Below are 16,105 nucleotides of genomic sequence, written 5' to 3'. Positions count from 1 at the left end.
ACTGTTATTGTTGCTGGCATTTCGGTGACAGCAGGACAATGGCAAGAACACGCTGGGATATCCGGCATACAAAATTAAACAAACAATGACAAGACAAGAACTCGGCCGGGAAACTGCGTGCGAAGATGGGAGGAACTGACCCCCAAAGGTTAAAGAAAATTTCACCCACCCCCATGATGATAGGGTGGGGGCGGGGGGCTTAGGATGGTGGCGTTGAGGGAGTGGGCGTGTCTGCAGCTGCCACTGCGGAAGTGTAAGACACAGCAGGCGCTGCAACAATGTGTATACCACATAATGACACATGGACCAAAAGGGAAACGACAGCCGAGCAAAAACCCAACCGAGCTTCACTCCAAGTAATATAAAAGCAATTTTCCCTAACATGCTCACACACTGAGGGAAAGAAAACGGGGGTGCTGGGCGCTTGGGGTGGTGGGGGCGGAAAGCAGGGCAAGGTCACGCCTTGTTGACCAAAATTTCACTACAAATGAGTACCTATTGTGACCGCTGTTGACACAGTGCGAGTCCGAGACTCTGGGCCACAAGAACTCGGCTCAGTCTCACGGCAGACTGCACAGAAATGAACTTGATTTTTCACTGGCAAAACTCAACTCAACGTTGCCAACGAGACAAGCACACTGGGAGAATAATTACGCCGAACACATAAAATTATTTATACTTCTCATGCTATAAAGATTTAAATTTGTATAGTTTTGTAACTCATAAAAGGTATGTAACCCTCAAAGCCAATGTTTATACCAAATTAAGGAACTTTGATGCGAGTTTTCTGCAGTGCATCTATTGTTTCCCACTGAAGGCCAAAGGAGCTGTTGATAAACCAGTTCTGGGGGTTGGCTGTAAAACAATTGTTGTCGCTCGCTACACATTTTCTGTGGCCAGGACGCTTGACCCAATAAGCCCGGGGTCGGGTTGTGTTTTGAAAGAAGCGGAGAGCAAGCAGAAAGTACGGAACAGCAGGCATAAAGCCAACTGAAAGGTCAGGCACTTCATGAACAACGGTACAGCAATCAAAGCCAGCGTGGAGTGGTAAATTCCTTTACCACCTGCAGAATGGCTGCCAGAAGTATCATGCAAATGAGTCCCAATCAATCTAATCACGATGCACAACCCCACTGAATATGTAAATAATTACGAGACGAATATTTACATATCCCAAGGAGGAAGTCGAATCAATTTAAATGTATCGCAAATTCGGGTGGCCCAGTGCACACTTGAGCAGATCACTCAACTGATTTTCCAGGAACCTCTTGATTCGGAACTAACTTAATCACAGTCTATGGAACTGGGACCTCATCTTTTCTGGGTACTTATGAGGCAAGCAGATTGGTTGTTTTTAGGTCCATCCACATACTTGTGAAATACAAAAATAATAATACGCATATTTTGAATCAATTTTAAAGAGATAACTTCAAAAAAACACTGATATTTAGTACACAGAGTTCCTAAATATACTCTCATAATTGAACGGAATCTCTTCTAGTTTTTCCACCATTTAACCTACGACCGAGGAGACCAACCTCCGATTTTCGGTCCTTGTCAAGGAGATGCCTAATGAGCGTTAGGCCGCCAATCCTCTGACTTTGTGACTATATATACAACAATGGCGCCATTAGCGTTGTAGTCTGTCGCCACTGTCTTCCCGCCCCATTCGCCGGCCCCCTTTTCGTGGGCGGATGCTGGGTTTCCGGGAAATTGTCGGAAATGGCATTTTCAAAACGAAGATTTTGTTAAACATCCCATCGTCCGTGCACAGCAGCCATACATTGATATAACGACCCAGATGATGATGGTGATGACAAGCCAGCGATGGGGTGGCCAGTTGCCTAGGCCAGCTGTTGTTTGCCCAACTTTTGGCTCAGGTAAAAAGCTGACAGCAAACAACAGAAACCAGCGACTACACAGGCAGAAAACCCTGCATACTGCATTAAGTAAAAATATGAATGGTCGTTTTATGCCTCCCAGTGGAGCAATAAGTGGACCTCTCAGTACGTCAACTACAAGTCTTATCATGAGCGCTCAGTGTAAGAAACATAAATAAATGCAATAGCTGGCTTTAAGTCCAGGTAGGAAATGGCGGAAAATACGCGCTTGAGCGGCTTAAAGGCGCTTTTCCTCTCGTCGGTCTGACCTCTGAACCCACAGCCCGAAACTCGACTCTCGACACTTGGGCAACCACTTGTCGTCTAATGCAATCACAGCAGCAATGCTACTGCAGTCGAGCTTTAAGTGCCAAAACACTTACTTAATGGAAATTACTTGAGAACCCTCCCCGCCACTCGACATGACTCGGAACATCCATCGATAGGCCAGGCCAAGGCATCTCAACTGGGGGTGAGCAATCCGATGGGGGGCACTGGGATCGGAATTGGTAGCCACTTGAGTGTGTCATGTCCGCACGATTTTTGCTAAATATCATTTAACGGCTATGTGCCGGAAATGCGAGACATCCTCGAAACAACACTGGCAAACATCCCCCGAGTGACGCACCGCGCCAAAAGAACTTTGCCAAATCGATGATTTAATAATAAAATGGGAATTTGGTTTGAAGTCGAGGGTTATTCACGAGAAGTGTCCGATTTGAAATGGGTCTCTTAAAAAATCCATTTTTTGTGGGATGCTATAAAGATGTAGCAAAGATATCAGCCACTGACCACACATGAATAAAATCTGTGTGAGCGTTAATCTCAAAAATCTGTTTAAACGGATTTATTTATAATTATACCTTATGAGATATACATATTTAAGGTTCAGGGCTGAAACAGGCCCATTATTACTGACAGTGCAGGCCAGCAGATGCGAATTTCTGCCAATTGATTGAAGCCAGCACACAGGATTGCTTAAATTTTTCACTTGCTCGTTTTCGGCACTAATGTCACCAGCACGTAATGCGAACGTGTAGAGCTCCATCGCACGACCACGCCCCCTGTACTTTCCCATTTTCCGCCCACTCAGCGTGCGAGTGTGTGAGTGTGCGTGTGTGCCAGAGAACTGCAGCAAGCCACCGGCACCCTAAGTGCACCCGGTAAACACCGGGTATTTCAGCACCCGGGTGTTTGTAGACACTCTATTTTCAGCAAAGACAAACACCCGGGTGTTTTGCCACCCGGGTGTCTTTTGCTACTTGCACAAAACACCCGGGTGTCTGCTGTGCAACAAATTTTAGGGTGAGTGACGCGCAAGCAACGATCGGCCGCAGGTACTTTTCTGTATGCATAAAATTTGTATGGGTGGAAGCGAGACGGTCTCAAAAATGAAGGGTGAAAGGGAACACCCAAGAAAAAGGTCGGGCACATGTTTTTGCGTTTTGATCTACCTAATGTCTTAACAAAAAACAATCTTATATATTATTAAATAATATTTATACATTATTAACACTATTCTATTTCTATTGTTTTTTCTCTTGTTTTTTTTATTATACAATTTTATTTATTATAAAATTTTTTTATTATTATTTTAAAATTATACATTTATAAAGTTAAATATGGGAAGCCGATATTACAAATTTTAACAAAGCAAATAATATAATATATAAAAAAGAAAAGTCTATTTCGTGTTGTTTAAATTTCTGTAAAAAGAATGCAAAAAAAGAGGCTATCTTCAGATTTTGGGTATAATATAATATCGTTTTTCAGGAATTATGCTACCACAGGCACTCGAGTGTCTACCAGACACCCGGGTGTTTGGCGAGACACCCGGGTGTTTCCGAGAAATAAATGAGTGTTTTTGCCACTCATTCCTTTTTGGCACTTGCCTTTTTCTCCATGTTTGCCTTCTCTACCCTTCGTTATGAGTGGCGAGTGTGATCGGTACCCGCTACCTAGAGTGCCGCATTGATTCGGGTGCGCGCACACCAGGGTGCCTGCAGACACCCGAATATTTTGAGCGGGTGTTTGCAAGTACCCGCCGTGACCGGCGTGAGTGGCACCCGATACCCAAATTTGTTGAGTGTGATTAAGGTGGCAAAAAAGGCTACCCATGCAGTTCTCTGGTGTGTGCCTAGCAATTTCAAAATTGTTGTGTTCAATCAGAGCCGTTTTGCCAGGGCCTTCCAAGGACATCTCCCTCCACACTCAGCCACTCTCCCATCTCGCATCTCCCGTCTCCTATCTCCCATCGAATCGTCGTCATCAACATCTCTGGAGATAGTGGGAGAAATTCGGGGAGAAATGCACGGAGAAAGTGAGACGGAGTAGTGTAGTCACGTTATCGATGCTTGAGCAAAGCTTGTTGAACTGCGAGTCCGGCAGTTGATGTCCAAAGTTCAGATTGCCGGACTTTTGCTCTGTTTGCCATGCAATCGTGGGGCTTGTTTGATGTTTATTAGAATCTGTGTCGGTAGCTCTCCAGTGGTCGCATCCAAACCCGATCGAAAAGCCGAGACTTTAAAACGTGGCCAAAAGTAGTGCCGATTCTGAGGAGGATTTGGCAAACATAGTTTAACAAATTCAGTCGTTTAAGAGGTGTTTATAGGCCCTGTTAAATTACTAAATATTTTGAAAGAATCATTTAAAAATCTATTTTAAACTCCCCTATTTCCGAAGGATCCCCTACGTTTGTTCCAAATCGTATAATAATAATGTTCAGTGATTTTTTAAACCCAAATTGCATTTATGGCACATAATGGTCCAAGTCCCATTAGTATTTCATTCCAAAATGTATGCACAACCCATTGACCTAAAAACACGGTGGCACTCTGTGAAATATACGCAAAAGTTACACGCAAAATGCATAAGAAAGCACCGAAAAATTTGTGCATAAATAAGAATTGAGAAACAGGGAAAGGGATAGGGATAGGGATAGGAAGCTGGGGAAAAAAATGTTTGAAAGGAGGCGAGGTCCCAGGTCAGGTCAAAGATAATAATAATAAAAAACCGCTCAAACATGTTGCCAAAAAAGAAATAAAAACACAAACAACAAGAGCAATAAAGTAGAAACAAAAGAAAACACAAGAAAGTGCGAAGGAAGAAACTTGAAATCTTTCTTCTTGGCCGTTTTGAGAATTTTTTTATTTTATTTTGCGTGGAGTTGAGTGAGTTAGCGTTGGCATTTGTCAGTTGCTGGCTGTCAGCGCTCACTTCCTGCCACGCCCCCTTGCTCCGCGACCCCTTCTCCATCCTCTAGCCCCCTTTACCCCCTTTGACCCCCCTTTTTGTTCTTTTGGGGTGGGGTGGCGACCGACAGAGTCTGCAACTTGCCGCAACTTTTAATAAACTTGGCAAGCATTTTTTCTTTCAACCATTTTGTTCCGCTGGTTCAAAGGTTACGCGCAAGCACACACACACACTCCCTAATTTATATAGATACGTAAAGTGGGGCAACGAAAAGGAAAAAAAACTCTAGCAAGGGAAAGTTTTACAACCAAACTCAAATTGAAGCAGTTAAATGGCGTATTGTTTTGCAAAATACTTGACCGTGGAGTGAGAAGTTTTGACCAACAAATTGTCAAGTTTTATGCACGGCCATTTGGTGAGATTTTACTTTGATCTCTTCCCTGTTTTCATGCGATTTTTATTGCCTCCCTGCGCGTTAGCGTCTTGATCAGGAATCAGCGAATGGAAATGGAAACGGCGATGGCGATGGCGATGGCGATGGCCACGGCACTGACATCCTTAGGGAACCTGGGGCAGAGACCCCCGAAGAGAAACCACATTATTATTGCTGCCGCTTCTGCATTAGACGCTAATTAGTGGCAGCTACAAAAACAACGCCTCGCAAATTAGTGTTGCATAACTCCAGGCGCTGCAAGTGAAATATTTGCACATTTGCGCAAGCAAGCCACCAAGTTGTTGCAGACACATGCTCGCTGGTGTGTGTGTGTGTCCGTCAAACACGGCGTACACACCCACAGGCAGACACATTCAATTTACACTCAGAGAAACTGTGTACAGCGAGGCACTAGTTATTTGAAGTAGACTTTCTAGACTGTGGCTTCCCAACAACTCGCCTCCTAGAAATATAAATGTAAGTAGCCAACAGTAAGTATTATATTTTTTTTAATTTTTAACTAGAAACTAAACTCAACGCTCAGTGCTGCTATGTGCTTAGTTGCTGCTGCTGATGTGGCAACCGCTGCTTTGGTGTGTGTGTTTTTGCTTTGCTGCGGTTGAGGCTGCCAAAACTTTCAAATGAGACCCGCGTGTCGTTGCAATTATGTTCAAAATAGCATTACACCTTCACCACTATGAGAACAGAAGAACCTATTTGCACCCCGCCGTTGCACACAGTTCGTTGCACTAATTAAAGAAAATTCCAACGCAAAACATCGAAGCACGAAGGGTGACTACAGGGCGTAAGCGCCATTCAGCTGAACAAAAGCTCAAACATTTGCATAAATTGTTGCTCGGAATATAACTAGGAGTAATCTATTTTCTGCTGTGGTTGCTAAAATATTTGTACTCTGAATTCAAACAATGTTAAAGAAAAGCCATGGAAAACCAAACTAAAATGAAGAAAGAAGAAACCCCAACCAAACCCAAACACTCGAGAACAGGCAGTCGACATGACCCATTCATTATTCATACATTCCCGGCTGATTTATTTATTACATATTTAATTTGCCTCTGTCTGCGTCTCTGGGGGCCAGCTGTTGCTTTTATCTGGGCATAAATTAAAAACGATTGCAAATTTAGTGAAACGTACATATGTAGATACAGAATACACCTACGCCAATGTTTTTCTTACCGTGTAATTAGGTTTTTTATGCTCCTTGAAAATTTGTGAAAAAAGGGTATGCTGTTTTTGCCGAAAAATCCTGTTTCACTTATCCATTTCATTAAACTTTAATAAATGAATAATAAAACCTAGTTTGGTTAGCACAAAAACGTTTAGCCTGCAATAATCAACTCTTTGAAGTTTTCAGAAAAAATGCAGAATTTAAAATAACAAAGTTATATTACTGCTGTTAAGCTCTACACATTCTACCCACCTCTTCAGTTCTACTTAATGAAAATGATCTTAGCAACAACTCAAAGGTATTTCCACAACAATACAGACAAATTTTAAGCTCTTCTGTTATTTTTCGTTGAACTTCTCAAAAATGCCGACATTAGCATGCATATTTGATATGGAGAAGCACATGTCTGAACGACGGCACTTTAATAAGCAGCCATCACCACAACGAAATCTTGTTTGGGTGAATTTTAATTTTTCCAAGTGGGTTACCCACTTGCCTCCTGGACGAAATTCTTTGATGTTGATGCCCATGTGTAGTTTGGGGGGGTCAACGAATCTGGTTGTCACCAACATTCGGAGGAGAAGCCTAGTTTTCAAGTACTGACAACCACTAGTAGGTGGGTCACAAGTTCAACACTCGGCGAAAGAATCAACTGCTGCCATTCAGCTGCTTGGCTTTCATTTAATAATTCACTTTCATTAGCGGGGAGTGAAATAAAACTGTACGACCGCAACTTAATGAGAGCACCCCATCCACTCTCCCCTACACCGCCCACCAGCCAACCGCCCACCGCCTACAACCAGTGTTTCAGGCTATGTGCCACGCCCCGCTCATTAAAAGTAACCAAACTGTTGGGGACCGCAAACCAGATGACGACAACAACAGCGCCGTCTACAAATAGGGCCAACAACACGTGAAAAGCGGCCAAAAAGGCAGCCGGCAAGGAGCTATCTCCTGCCAACCCATCTGCCCATCTGCCCATGCAACCCACCCACCCACTCGGTATCTCCCCGACTTCCTGTTCACGTTACAGCTATCAACGCTAATGACAAAAGCGCGCAAAGTTTGCATTTACTTGGAAAGTGAAAGGACACTAAACATGCCCACAGGGTGTGTCCGGCACAAAAATCACAAAAGAGCATAAAATTAGCGAACGATGTCGCTCCTCGTCCTTTCCTGTTTATCTCCCTGGAGCGGACAAGACTTTGTGTCCTTGCACGGCGAAAAAATTTAAAAACACAGACACTAATTCAACAGTCTAAAATCAACAAAGTTTTGTGGAGTGAAGCACTTAGGACACCAAATGCTTATTTTTCTAGGAAAGTAATGATCGCTTAACTCACTTTTGCAAACTCAGAGATAGAAATTAGATATTAATTTAGCTTAAATGCTCACACTGCGATGGCGATTTGTCATCTTTCATATGGAGTTTTCCCTCAGTGCACTCATTTTAAATTTACCCCAAACAAAAACCATGGGCGGGGTGGGGCCTGGGATGTGGAAAACAAGGATTGGGGACAGTGGCACTGGCAAAGTCCGAGTTGGTGGCTCCTCCCGCCCAGCGCTCCCATGATGAATTCATGCCATCATTTTGCTTGTAACAAAACTTGTGATTGTTGCTGTTGTTACCGCGCTGTGTGGGCTGTGTTTTTTTTCGGGGGCTACTGCGTCCTGATTTTTCATCCTCTAGCCCAGCAACCGAGCAACCGAACAACCAACCAACCCACCGCCCAGCCTTCCCTCCATCCATCCATCCATCCATCGCACTTACACGAGTTGGTCATTAGCTACGCCTGCCAGCAAATTATTTGGCTGGGTGCGGCAACGGCCAACCATATTGTTGCTGCGGTCCGTGTCATTGTGGTTGTTGTAGGCGGTTATGATAAACATCAGTGCAGCATCAGACATCGGAGGGGATTTTGGAGTACTGGGTTTCTGGTATCAGAAATTGGAAATTCGGAGAGGGCTCTATGCAGTGAAGCACGAGCTTTGGCGTGCGTTTAATTTTACAGATGGGTCTGGCTTGAGTTTTGTTCCACAATTTTCATGTCAAGTACTTAAAAAAGTTGCTGGCCAAATCTTCGGGGAGTCGTTTGGGTGCACAGAAAACAAGTTTGTGGTAAGCGGGTAAAAGGCTAAATAAAAATGTATATTTTACGAACCTAATACAGAAAGGCCACTTTTTCTATTTGCTAAAACGTATCTGCCGCATGCTCCATATCCGAAACTAAACGTTTTTTGAAGAGAGTTTTTCCTGAAAATATTTTTCACAGTGTGCAAGAAAAGAGGGCCACTGGACAAATTGCTTTAGCCATGCAACATGCTAAAAAATTAACGCAATTTTTTTATATTTTATTCACTTAATGCGAGGGGAGTGGTTTCTTGGCAAATTACGCGAATTAGCGGGTGGTACGACTGCCTTTTATGCAGATAAGGTTTTACTTTTGTCTATCTTTTCATGATTTAATAGAGTCGCTGTTTTAGAGCAAACTGTACTATAAGTGCGATGCCCATCTAGTACTCATAAATAAGTGACTAAAGTCGATTAGCATTTTAATGAGTTTTTTCCATGGGCAGACAGATGAAATTATATACGTATTTCATATTAGAGCAATGCAATTTCGTGGGCATTACGCATACGCAAGGTAAGCCCGATTGGATCGCATATTAAATTGAATTGACTAACGATTCTTCTGGCCACCGTCACTCCTATAAAAATGTAAATTTTTCTTTTATTGTTCCGAGATTTATTAGATGAAATCTATGTGTCCCAATAACTGGGAAAACTGCTGATTTGCAGGGATTATTCGGCCAGCAAATGTCGAGGCCATACATCTGCCAAACATGTACACATAAATATACATACATATATATCTGTAGGTAGGAGTGCGGCGGTTTTATGTAGCACCCCACGTGGCACAGTTTTTATGTCTTTGTGAAAAATTTATGATCGTTGCTAACTGTTTTTATGATTCTATTTTGATGATTGTTTTGGTTTTTCGGTTTTGCCGTGACTAAGCCCTTGGCTTAGGTTCCGTTCTGTTTTCCAGCCCCGTTGTCCAGTGAAAACATAAATAAAACTCCACTCCGCTGGCGGTGTCAGATTTGCATTGTCTCGTCGCGTTGCTAGGGATTTTGGGCTTTGAGCATGTGTCTGGAAATAGATCACAACTCAATCGATTTTCCGCGGCCGGGTAAACAATAAGCCGGCGTTATAACAAGCATAATAGAAATGTTAACAGCGGCACGTCCTAATCAATGGCGTTTCCGAGTGGGATGGGGCGTGGCCCCCAGCGAGAATGCCGACAGGCTGTCCATCTGGCCAAAAGGCAGATAAATTGACAGATTCCCCACTTTCGTATGCCAGCAATGTAGTCTGGAAATTGCATAAAGGCATGATTTAATGAATTTCCGGCAATAAAATAATTTAATTTCGGCCTAGTCGGCGGCCGAGTAGCTGCCTCATCATTAAGAACGTCAAGAGGCTTTCGAAAAATCCAAAAAAAAAAAAGTGCGCAAATCTCCGCATAATTTAATAACGTCAAAGTTGGGCGGGCGCCCACTGCTCTGCTCCATTGCTTTTTCGGCTAAGGTGGTTGGGCTGCGTGTCGCATAATAAAATGCCAGGCAGGCTGACAGGAAGAAGACGCCTTTTGGCCTGGATTTCTTGGCTCCGCTTACATGGCAGCCTGGCTAATCTATGAGATGTGCTGGCTGCCACCTAAGCCAGCAGCTTTGATATTTCAGCATTAGCCCCATTAAAGTCAACATTATGAATTTTAATTTCGTGCACTTTATGCGAGAGAGGGTACACTGATGGAAAATTGCTATAATACACTGTGCATATTAAACGACATACTTTATTCGAAAGCCCAATTATTTGATAATATTATAATTTTTGTAATTATTCATTGATAAAAAACATTTGGGATATATTAAAAAGTGCAAAAGACAGTCAGAAGAATATAATACTGAAAGCAAACATCTTATGCTTAATGATTTTATCGCCTTCCAATTTTAAATAAATTGAATTTGAACTTCCTATAAAACAGATGGATATCGAGCCATGTTTTCATAGTTTTGCTCTCTGCAGCGGTGTGTCAGGCTCAATTAAGTGCGAAGACTTATCAAGGACGAGGCTCCTTTCAGGACTGCCAGGACAGCCAGGGCATCCTGCACTTGTCAGATGCTGCTGATGCCACGCCCACTGCATTGGCAGTGAAAACAAAGCCACAGATAAAAGTTGAAAGGCATCCGGGGGCTTTGGCAGAGGGAGGGGGGCAAAAAGGGGATGTCAAGCAGAGTCTCGGCAATCGCCTTACAAGTGCAATGTCAATTTGTGCACAAAGGGATAATAAGGATTTATGTCAAATGCTGGCGCTGTTTGAGTTTTGCCAATATTTTCACAGATGACTACACTTGCCTCAAGTGAAAATAAAACGCGGCTTAAGCAGCAGTCGCAAAAATAAAATAAACCAAAAATATTCGGAGAAAGCACAGACTCATGGAGTACGGACTCAGACTGTTCTGGAAAAATAAAGTAATAATTCGGATTGAAATGGGATATGCCTTAGGATTCACGTGTATAAATTTGTTTTCCCTTTAAAAGCTGAAACATGAATATTTCAAACGTATGCATTGTGAAATTATTTGTGAAAGTATATGTGAACGTATTAACAAAAGAATATATGTATAAATGCATATTAATAAAAAGTTGATAAATAATATGAATATTTTTTTACGAGCACTTCATAGCGCTTGTAATCTCAACTTTTCGCCATCGAACTTTGCACTCAACCACCTAATGGCTACTTAACTTATTAATTTCCTGTATTAACAACAGCCACTTTGCAAGGAGCTCTCATTAAAACTGCATAAATACACCAGACAAGCTATCAGAAAGCAATTTTGCCAATAGCTAGCCCCGAAAACCGCCCTCAAAACTCACTTGAAAAGTTTTGAACTTTCCACCAACGACAACAACAACAACAACGACAACAACAACAGCGGCAGTAAAGGAAACACTAAGGATACAACAACAATGGGCCGAACAAGCGCAACTTTTTCGAGCAGAGAGCTCAGAAAGTGCGCTTTGATGCTTTTACAAGTTTTTAGTGATTTTTTTATGTAGCCTGCTTTTGGAGCTACACTCACACACACACACACACACACTTAGAGCCTCCCAAACGCAGCACACACACACACACACACACAGAGACAGTCGAGGGACCACCGAAAGCAATCAGTTTGCGGTACACAATGTGGAAAAGGGGATTCCCCCGGCTTGATAGAAATCATGCTGAGTTGTGAAACGTAAAATTGAATTTACTCTGCCGCTTTCCCACATTACCCGACTCACACCGAGCTTTTCCATGTGGCCGACAGTTTTCCACGCTTTTCACCACCAATTGTGAGCGGGACAAAAGTCTGCTGACTGCGTCGGCCCGCTCCAGTCATAAATCATTGGGCATTTGCCATATGCAAAGGGCTGGCTATCGCTATCACTAAGCCCGGCATTAAACTCGGCTTTGACTTTCATTCGCCCAAAGATATAACATGTACAGCTGCGTTCAAAATAGTAATAGAGGTCCCTTCTATACATTTATACCTATATAGTTATAGGTGGTCAAGAGCTATAGTGGGCATACATCTTTTTATTTGTATTTGATCGTACTTTGCTAAGCTTCACTCTACATTAACTTGTAATCAATATTCTCTGATTATTTTCGTTCACTAAAATGTTTTAGTAAAACTATTCGAAATCAGAAATCCTTTTCTAGTAATCCTTTTACTACTAACCCATTTACATCTAATCCTTTTACCACTAATATTTTCAACAGCACAGTGGAGGCTCTCCCCATCGAAACCCTTGTCAAAAGTACAACATTATCCTGGTAAGTGAATTTTGCTGGTTTGGCAAAAACAAAAGCTAATGATTTAGTTTGTGCCAAATGTCCATCTCAACCCACCAACCCAAACTCTGCCTGTAATCAGCTTAAAGTAGCCCAATGGAAGGATTCAATTGAATGCAGACGAGTTGAGTTGAGTGAGTTGTCGGCTGTCTATTGTTGTCTGTTCGGTTGAATTGTTCATGTAACTGTTGCGGTCTTGGCCATGTTTGCAGCCATTCCTGTTTATTTAAATGTAATTAATCTCAGCAGAGCTCAGACTTCGGACTGGCCGCAGCTCCAGCTTTAGCATCTCATTTGGATTCAGGTTGGGGCTTAGGCAATTAGTTGCCAGCTAAGTGGGCGCTGTTGAAAGTGGGCGGGGCTAGCGGCTTCTGGAAAATCTCATTTCCCCCGCCCCGGCCGGATAATCCTTGTTTGGCTCTACAAGCCATTTATGTTAAGTTTTGGACCCTCGTCTTCTGCGCTAGGGAAAATGGTATTTTCATAAATAATATAGTTAAGTGAATAATCATCTGTGGCCAGCAGCTGGATGTTGAACAAGAGATGAACGATTAATTCTCTAGCACATTCATAAATAATTTGACTTTTTTGATACACCTTTCTACATGTTTTAATTAAAAGTGGTTGTTTCTCTACAACTGCACGGTAAAATATTAGTATTAAATAGTTATAATATTTCTTTGAAACGTTTTGGACTTGAAGTGGTATACAATTTACGATTTTTTACCTATTTTTTATTCATGGTGGGAAGTTTCTGATTATTCCATTTAAAATCCTTTTTCTTGCGTACCGATTTCAAACCTAAAGTGACTCTGTGGCAACGCTTTTGGCTTTTAAAGCGAACGCAATCTAACCGGCCCCAGTGTAATTAATCCAATTTCGTTGTGCGATATTTCACACTTAAAAATCAAACTCTGGCAATTTGTTACATTCCCGCGCACGCACCCGAACACCCGAATCTGAACCAGGAATCCTGGAATCCAACCCAACCCAAACCCAAACCCAAACCGATGCAGAATTCGAGCCAACGATACACATGAGACGGCGCCGCTTGAAGCGGACTGAAGTGGAGTAAGTGCAGAATGGTGGGGGGGGGAGAGGGGAGATGGTCGCTCGGTTAGTGTACGTGAGCCCCGCCAAAAGTTGCGCAAATAAATGGCAGTGAAATTTTATAGCACACTTGATAATTTCAGCAATAATTCAGAGCGGCTAATCACCGCATAAATAATCTTAAGGACAGCCCTGCTAAGCTCCACTCGCCACTCACCACAGCAAGTACATCGGACCATTGCGCATATATCCGCCCGATTTATATATATTTATTTGTGTACTTCGCCCTGACTGTGCACAGTGCATGCGGCGTGAAAAACAAAAAACAAACTGGGGGAAAAACAGCCAGACACTTGGTGACAAAAAGCTGAAATTGAAATAGGAATATATATGTACTCCGCTCCGATATAGAGAAGCGATGGCTAAGCGGCGGAACTGGGAAGCAAACACGGACCAGCAGCATCCAAAACTCATGAAATCGAGAGCTCGCTCGAATGGAACGTGAGCGAAATTTTTGCTAACGAATGTTGACTCTGCCAAAGTACTAAAATCAAATAAAGCCAACAGTTACAGCCAAAACAAAAACAAAAACAGCAAATCAAACAAAATCAACAATCACTTGGTAGAAGTTAGCCCAAGTTGATGAAGACAAACGGTGGACTACGTCAAACGGCGGCCAAGTTTTCGGACAAACTATTCGGTCATATTGCTAAATTAATATATAGAGTATCGCCAACTTGTGGATCAGCCCAGTACTTAGTATTAGAAGGAGCAAACAAAGGACGTAAATCCATAAAATTAACTTTCAGCTGGCAAAGTCACGGTTGCGGGGTCCCATCTCAAGATCCTGTTTTCGGCATTGTCTGACTGTCAGCCTGTCAGTGGAAAAACAACGAGGACCACAAAAATGTAGGTTATACACACACACACTCACGCGTACACAAAGTAAAATAGAAGGAGATACATTGCGTATACGCCGCATGTGCCACGCGAATAGCGGAAAGGAAATAAAAGGCAGAAAAACAACAAAATAAGAAATTTAATGCGAACGCTGCGTGAACCGAAAGTTTAAAGCCAACCAAATGGCAGTCAGGATGGCAATAATTTGTATAACTTTATGACGGCACAGGATCTAAGACTGCTATTCCCCCGAAAAATTAAACTTGCTTGAATAATTTACCAGCAAATTTGAAGACTCCAACTCCAAGCGTGGTGGTATCACTTGATTTTATTTTTCAAGTTTAACTGACGCAATGTTTGAACACTTTTCCATTCCTATACTTAGACACTTTTCCTTCGGAGTGTTTGAACCGGATTGTATCAGCTACAAGCAAGCTGTGCACTCAATGTATTTCCCCTTGTGGGCTAACATTCACTTTCATATTTCGTTTGGGGTTTGTATATACTTTTCCTATTTTTTATGATTTTTGTTTGTATTTTCCGCACCAAACAACTCGCTGGCCAGGCTCGTGGAGCACGGCGATGGCTTCCACTTTCCACTTTCACTGCCAAACCGACCGTTAAATTCAACGTTCGCCACGCATCTGACTGATTCGCTCGCTGGCCATCAGATATTCACGGAGGCTGTGTACACGCACCCAGAAATCGGAGTCGGAATGCTTCGTCACCCGAGCGGCGTCCTCGCCTCCATTCGTGGGGCTTCGTGGTCTCCGGCTCTCGTTTCCGGACGGATTGTATAACACTGGGCCAAGATTCTCACTCGGCTAAGAGAGAAAGGCCCTGGAATTCGCCGTGCTCGGTGCAAGCCTTTCTGAGTTACCTATGGTCAGGGTTAAGAGAGCATTCGAAGAGCATGGCCAAATCAGCTGAGCGTAGAACAGTCAACTGGGCGAGGGAAAGGTCCTTCATCCTCTAAGGATAATAGTGGGAACGGTCCTGTGCAATGAACAGCTGTTTCTGTTGAAGTGCGCAGAAGCAGATTAGGTGTGAAAACAGTCAGAAATAGTGGTAACAGAACAAAACTGGTTTTTGATAACCGTGTAGATAGTAATGTAAAGGAAATCAAAAAATGTGGGCCACCCCATGGAACATCATTCGAATATACGCTTGCTAATGCTTAATGCAATCAAACTACATATCACACGAAAAATATGAGAATCATCTTATAATTGTTCATCAATATTATTGCACCTTAATTACGTTATTTCAGTAATGAGAATGGCTTAAGTTTCAGCACATGCAGACCAAAATGGGAGTTGGTATTGTTTCTGGAACATTTGCTTAAATGAATATCCGAATATTTGTTAATAGTTGCCTAATATGAACAGCATGTTCTATCTATGTATGTGCTTATCTAACTTACAAATAACCGAAATATGAATTCTACTTTGGTATTAATTACGCAAGTGAAAATGGCTGGTGCTTTCTCATATGAAGTAATAAGTACCTTCCCCAGAATGATGCACTCGTAAAACTGTTCCATGCTCCC

The 16,105-nt window shown here is 42.5% G+C and overlaps 1 protein-coding gene across 1 annotated transcript in view; it reads right to left on the bottom strand.

The window, feature by feature from the left end:
* LOC122619820 overlaps positions 1–15,752 on the bottom strand; it is a 47,510-nt gene extending 31,758 nt beyond the window's left edge. The window contains exon 1 of the mRNA XM_043797001.1: positions 14,837–15,752. The gene's annotated coding sequence lies outside the window, so the exon portion shown is untranslated. The remainder of the gene's footprint in view (positions 1–14,836) is intronic.
* Positions 15,753–16,105: the final 353 nt, after the last annotated feature.

Source organism: Drosophila teissieri, chromosome 3R, assembly GCF_016746235.2.
Source record: "Drosophila teissieri strain GT53w chromosome 3R, Prin_Dtei_1.1, whole genome shotgun sequence".
In the NCBI taxonomy this organism is placed as follows: Eukaryota; Metazoa; Arthropoda; class Insecta; order Diptera; family Drosophilidae; genus Drosophila; species Drosophila teissieri.
The sequence above is the reverse complement of the archived record's forward strand: the minus strand, read 5'-3'. Positions and strand labels throughout refer to the sequence as shown.